The sequence below is a fragment of the Bos indicus x Bos taurus genome, unplaced genomic scaffold (genome assembly GCF_003369695.1).
Source record: "Bos indicus x Bos taurus breed Angus x Brahman F1 hybrid unplaced genomic scaffold, Bos_hybrid_MaternalHap_v2.0 tig00002747_arrow_arrow_obj, whole genome shotgun sequence".
In the NCBI taxonomy this organism is placed as follows: domain Eukaryota; kingdom Metazoa; phylum Chordata; class Mammalia; order Artiodactyla; family Bovidae; genus Bos; species Bos indicus x Bos taurus.
In genome coordinates, this window is record NW_020867566.1 from 121,082 (window position 1) to 128,151 (window position 7,070).

At 40.9% G+C, this 7,070-nt stretch overlaps 1 non-coding gene across 1 annotated transcript; it reads left to right on the forward strand.

The window, feature by feature from the left end:
• The first annotated feature begins 537 nt into the window (after positions 1 to 537).
• Positions 538 to 644, forward strand: LOC113888882. Its single transcript, XR_003510083.1, has one exon. It is a non-coding gene; the product is annotated as a U6 spliceosomal RNA (small nuclear RNA).
• The last annotated feature ends 6,426 nt before the right edge of the window (positions 645 to 7,070 follow it).

Consider the following 7,070-nt stretch of genomic DNA (forward strand, 5'->3'; position numbering starts at 1 on the left):
ACTCTTGGGATAGTATGTCCATTTTGAGTCTGTCTTAGGATTTTATATGCATATGCCAGTCAGTTCAGTTCAGTTAGTCAGTTGTGTCTGACTCTTTGCGACCCCATGGACTATAGCATGCCAGGCTTCTCTGTCCATCAGCAACTCCTGGCACCTACTCAAACTCATGTCCATCGAGTCCGTGATGCCATCTAACCATCTCATCCTCTGTTGTGCCCTTCTCCCCCCACCTTCAATTTTTCCCAGCATCAGAGACTTTTCCAATGAGTCAGTTCTTCACATCAGGTTGCCAAAATGTATGGGTATGAATTAATATTTACTGTACTTTTGCTGCCCTCTCGTGGAGAAATAGAAGAATGCTTATAAATGGAATTCATAAAATCCAGATGTAATCTGTGTATGAATATATACTGTGCTTATGCTGCCCTCTCGTGGAGAAATATAAGAATGCTTATGAATGGAATTTATAAAAATCCAGATGTATTATTCTTTACATGTTGAAAAAGATACGGTATAACTTTATTAAGAATTAATACAGTGCTCGATTCGGCAGCACATATACTAAAATTGGAACGATACAGAGAAGATTAGCATGGCCCCTACGCAAGGATGACATGCAAATTTGTGAAACATTCCATATTTTTAACAAAAGAAACTATAAGCAAGGTGAAAAGATAGCCTTCAGAATGGGAGAAAATAATAGCAAATGAAGCAACTGATAAACAACTAATCTCAAAAATATACAAGCAACTCCTGAAGCTCAATTCCAGAAAAATAAACGACCCAATCAAAAAATGGGCCAAAGAACTAGACATTTCTCCAAAGAAGACATACAGATGGCTAACAAACACATGAAAAGATGCTCAACATCACTCATTATCAGAGAAATACAAATCAAAACCACTATGAGGTACCATTTCACGCCAGTCAGAATGGCTGCAATCCAAAAGTCCACAAGCAATAAATGCTGGAGAGGGTGTGGAGAAAAGGGAACCCTCTTACACTGTTGGTGGAAATACAAACTAGTACAGCCACTATGGAGAACAGTCTGGAGATTCCTTAAAAAACTGGAAATAGAACTGCCATATGACCCAACAACCCCCCTGCTGGGCATACACACCGAGGAAACCAGAATTGAAAGAGACATGTGTACCCCAATGTTCATCATAGCACTGTTTATAATAGCCAGGACATGGAAACAACCTAGATGTCCATCAGCAGATGAATGGATAAGAAAGCTGTGGTACATATACACAATGGAGTATTACTCAGCCATTAAAAAGAATACATTTGAATCAGTTCTAATGAGGTGGATGAAGCTGGAGCCGATTATACAGAGTGAAGTAAGCCAGAAAGAAAAACACCAATACAGTATACTAAAGCATATATATGGAATTTAGAAAATGGTAACGATAACCCTGTATGTGAGACAGCAAAAGAGACACAGATGTATAGATCAGTCTTTTGGACTCTGTGGGAGAGGGAGGGGGAGGGATGATTTGGGAGAATGGCATTAAAACATGTATAATATCATATAAGAAACGAATCGCCAGTCCAGGGTCAATGCAGGATACAGGAAGCTTGGGGCTGGTGCACTGGGATGACCCAGAGAGATGGTATGGGGACGGAGGTGGGAGGGGGGTTCAGGATGGGGAACACGTGTACACCCGTGGCAGATTCATGCTGATGTATGGCAAAACCAATACAATATTGTAAAGTAAAAAAAAAAAAGAAAGAAAGAATTAATACATGCTCATAAGAGAAAACATAAAGTTGATACACAGATACAAAGAAAGAAAAAAATCACCCATGATCTCATTTACCATTGACCCAGAATTCTGAATTCCTGGGATGGGGAGAAAAAAATTTGAGAGTGCTCTAATTCTTTCAGTATAAAATCAGCTTTTCTGCTCTTTGAATGCTAACATAGAACACGGTTCTGATAGGTGCTTATTGATTTGTTTACTTATCTTTAAGCCTCCACTTTTACAAATACCTAGTAATTTGACCCCTTGTTTAGAGACTGTTTACTTCAAGGTTTTTGTTTTGTTTTGCTTGTTTGTTTTTAACTTTTGATATGATTAAACAATGTTGCATGTCGTGGCTACGGTAAATAGTGCTGCAGTGAACATTGGGGTGCATGCATCTTTTTGAATTAAGGTTTTCTCCAGGAAAATGCCCAGGGTTAGGTCATATGGAGATTATATTTTTAGTTTTTTAAGAAGGTGCCATACAGTTCAACATAGTGGTGGTACTAATTTACATGCCCACCAACAGTGCAAGAGGGTTCCCTTTTCTCCACACCCTCTCCAAATTATTGTTTGTAGAGTTTTTGATGATGGCTATTTGGACTGGTGTGAAGTAATACCTCATTGTAGTTTTGAATTGCATTTCTCTAATAATTTGTGATGTTGAGCATCTTTTCAAATGTTTGTTGGCTATCTGTATGCCTTCTTTGGAAAAATGTCTATTTAGATCTGCCCATTTATTCAGTTGAGTTCAGTTCAGTCGCTCAGTCGTTTCTGACTCTTTGCGACCCCATGAACCACAGCACGCCAGGCCTCACTGTCCATAACAAACTCCCGGAGTCCACACAAACCAGTGTCCATTGAGTTGGTGATGCCATCAAACCATCTCATCCTCTGTCATCACCTTCTCCTCCTGCTCTCAATCTTTTCCAGCATCGGGGTCTTTTCAAATGAGTCAGCTCTTTGCTGAGGTGGCCAAAGTACTGGAGTTTCAGCTTCAGCATCAGTCCTTCCAATGAACACCCAGGACTGATCTCTTTTAGGATGGATTTTGTGGATCTCCTTGCTGTCCAAGGGACTCGCAAGAGACTTCTCCAACACCACAGCCCAAAACCATCAATTCTTCTGTGTTCAGCTTTCTTTATAGTCCAACTCTCACATCCATGCATGACCACTGGTAAAACCATAGCCTTGACTAGACGGACATTTGTTGGCAAAGTAATGTCTCTGCTTTTTAATATGCTATCTAGGTTGGTCACAACTTTCCCTCCAAGGAGTAAGCGTCTTTTAATTTCAGGACTGCTATCACCATCTGCAGTGATTTTGGAGCCCAGAAAAATAAAGTCAGCCACTGTTTTCACTGCTTCCCCATCTATTTCCCATGAAGTGATGAGACCAGATGCCAAGATCCTAGTTTTCTGAATATTGAGCTTTAAGCCAACCTTTTCACTCTCCTCTTTCACTTTCATCAAGAGGCTCTTTAGTTCTTCTTCACTTTCTGCCATTATGGTGGTGTCATCTTCATATCTGAGGTTATTGATATTTCTCCTGGCAATCTTGATTCCAGCTTGTGCTTCATCCAGCCCAGCATTTCTCATGATGTACGCTGCATATAAGTAAGCAGGGTGACAATATACAGCCTTGATGTACTCCTTTTCCTACTTGGAACCAATCTGTTGTTCATGTCCAGTTCTAACTGTTGCTTCCTGACTTGCATACAGGTTTCTCAAGAGGCAGGTCAGGTGGTCTGGTATTCCCATCTCTTGAAGAATTTTCCACAGTTTATTGTGATCCACACAGTCAAAGGCTTTGGCATAGTCAATAAAGCAGAAATAGATGTTTCTCTGGAACTCTCTTGCTTTTTTGATGATCCAGCGGATGTTGGCAATTTGATCTCTGGTTCCTCTGCCTTTTCTAAAACCAGCTTGAACATCTGGAAGTTCACAGTTCATGTATTGCTGAAGCCTGGCTTGGAGAATTTTAAGCATCACTTTACTACTGTGTGAGATGAGTGCAATTGTGCGGTAGTTAGAACATTTTTTGGTATTGCCTTTCTTTGGGATTGGAAAGAAAACTGACCTTTTCCGGTCCTGTGGCCACTGCTGAGTTTTCCAAATTTGCTGGCATATGGAGTGCAGCACTTTCACAGCATCATCTTTCAGGATTGGAATAGCTCAACTGGGATTCCATCACCTCCACTAGCTTTGTTCATAGTGATGCTTTCTACGGCCCACTTGACTTCGCATTCAAGGATGTCTGGCTCTAGGTGAGTGATCACACCATCGTAATTATCTGTGTCGTGAAGATCTTTTTTGTACAGTTCTTCTGTGTATTCTTGCCATCTCTTCTTAATATCTGCTCCTTCTGTTAGGTCCATACCATTTCTGTCCTTTACTGAGCCCAATTTTTCATGAAATGTTCCCTTGGTATCTAATTTTCTTGAAAAGATCTCTAGTCTTTCCCACTCTATTGTTTTCTTCTATTTCTTTGCATTGATCACTGAGGAAGGCTTTCTTATCTCTCCTTGCTATTCTTTGGAACTCTGCATTCAAATGGGCATATCTTTCCTTTTCTCCTTTGCTTTTCACTTCCCTTCATTTCACACCTATTTGTAAGGCCTCCTCAGACAGCCATTTTGCTTTTTTGCAATTCTTTTTCTTGGGGATGGTTTTGATTCCTGTCTCCTGTACAATGTCACGAACCTCCATCCATAGTTCATCAGGCACTCTGTCTATCACATCTAGTCCCTTAAATCTATTTCTCATTTCCACTGTATAGTCATAAGGGATTTGATTTAGGTCATACCTGAATGGTCTAGTGATTTTCTCCACTTTCTTCAATTTCAATATGAATTTGGCAATAAGGAGTTCATTGAGGTTTTTTTTTTTTGGGGGGGGTATACTGGGCTGCATGTGCTGTTTGTATATTCTGGAGAATAATGCGTTGATAACTAATGAAAACTGCCTTGATATCCAATGAAAACTATCTGTTTAGCATGGGCAACAATTTTCAGTGCTCCTTGGTGACCTAAATGCGAAGGAAACTTATGCACAACTGAAATACTTTGCTGTACAGTAGGAAGTAACACAACATTGTAAAGCAACTACATGTGTACATACTCTAGGCTCCATTTTTAGAAAGTTCTAAATGAGGCAAAACTAATCTTTACTGAGAGAACTGATAATGGAGGTTACATGGGGGAAGGGTAGTGTGGGTTAGGAGCCCAAGAGATTTTCTAGGCTGATGGGAAAAAACTATTGCAGTGAACGTCATATAGACAATATTGGTGAAATTGCGTCAATTCTTCCACAATGCAAATTCCAAACAAGGTCTTGCTACTTGGCTCCATGCATTTATAAATTTACTAGATAGTGTCAACTTGTCCTTCAGAAAGTTGCATCACCTTATGCTTTCACAACACTGCATGAGCACTCATTTTCCAACCACTCATCCTCAATTTGGTGGAAACATTTTGTATCACTCGATGCTTTCGTTGAACTTTTGTCAATTTGCATGGTGAGAAATCGGCTGTTGTCCTCTCACCCTCCCCCTTTTCCCCTGGTTCATCTGTCTGTGGTCCTGTCTTTGATGCTCAAAGCTTTGCTCCTTTTCCCATTTTCCTGCTTTTATTAACATCTTCCTTTACAGAACCAAGAAGCCACAGGACTCTGCTGTCTGGATGTCCCCAAACTGCCCAATTCAAATAGCCCCCATCTTTGCTTCAGTCTGCTGGGAAAGATTGAAGGCAGGAGGAGAAGAGGACGACAGAGGGTGAGATGATTGGATGGCATCACTGACTCAATGGACCCGAGTTTGAGCAGGTTCCAGTAGTTGGTGATGGATGGAGAAGCCTGGTGTGCTACAGCCCTTAGGGTGACAAAGAGTCAGACACAACTTAGTGACTGAGCTGAACTGACTAACGTATACATGTAAAATCCTAATACAACCTCAAAATAGATGTACTATGCCAAGAGTGGTATACTAAACACTTTTAATAATATATACATGAAAATAACCACAGATGAATACCTCTATGTATGGTTTAAAGGATATAAGAATCTGTACAACTACAACAACAAGGCCATTTGAGGCAAAATGAATAGACTGAGAGATGGTCATACTAAGTGAAGTGAGTCAGATGGAGAAAGACAGACACCAAATATCACTTAAATGTGGAACTGAAGATATGACACAAACGAATATATATATGGCAAAGAAATTCATTCATGGACATAGAGAACAGACTTCTGGCTTCCAAGGCAGAGAGCACTGGGGGAGGGATGGAGTAAGAGATTGGGGTTAAGAGCTATAAACTAGAGTATATGGAATGGATAGACTAGTTCCTACTGTAGAGTATAGACAACTATATTCAGTATCTGATGATAAATCATAATGGAAAAGAATATATATGGGAGTTCCCTGGTGGCCCAGTGGTTAAGACTCCACACTTCCACTGCAGGGGATGCAGGTTCAATAGCTGGTCAGGAAGTTAATCTCACATGCTGCACAGTGTAGCCAAAAAAAAAAAATTGATTAAATAAATGAATCTGTATATGGATACACACACACAATGTATATTACATATATATGTGTATAACTGAATCACTTTGCTGTAAAGCAGAAAATGACACAACATTGTAAATCAACTATACTTCAACTAAAAAATAACATGACTTAGAAAAAAAGATTGGGGGGAGGCGCCAAGATGGCGGAGGAGTAGGACGGGGAAAACACTTTCTCCCCCACAAATTCATCAAAAGAGCATTTAAACGTCGAGTAAATTCCACAAAACAACTTCTGAATGCCGGCAGAGGACATCAGGCACCCAGAAAAGCAACCCAACTCTTCGAAAGGAGGTAGGAAAAAATATTAAAGACAATAAAAGAGACAAAAGAGGGAGGGACGGAGTTCCGTCCCGGGAAGGGAGTCTTAAAAAGAGAGAAGTTTCCAAACACCAGGAAACCTTCTCACTGCCGAATCCGTGCCGAGCTTTGGAAGTACAGAGGGTAACATAACAGGGAGAAAAAATAAATAAACAATTAAAACTCGCAGATTGCGAGCCCTACGGTAACTCCCCCAGCGGAGAAGCAGCGCAGACGCCTGCATCCGCCATTAGCAAGCGGGGGCTGGGCAGGGAGGCGCGGCGCGGGCTGCATCGCTGAGAGTAAGAATCTGGCCTGAATACCCTGAGCTCTATCTGAGCGAAATAATTTGGGCTAGCAAACCAGACTGTGGGATATCTACCATGCGAAAAGCCAGCCCTAACCTAAGACACCGCCAGCCCGCGCACGGAACAAAGGACTAAACAGAGATAGCCGGCTG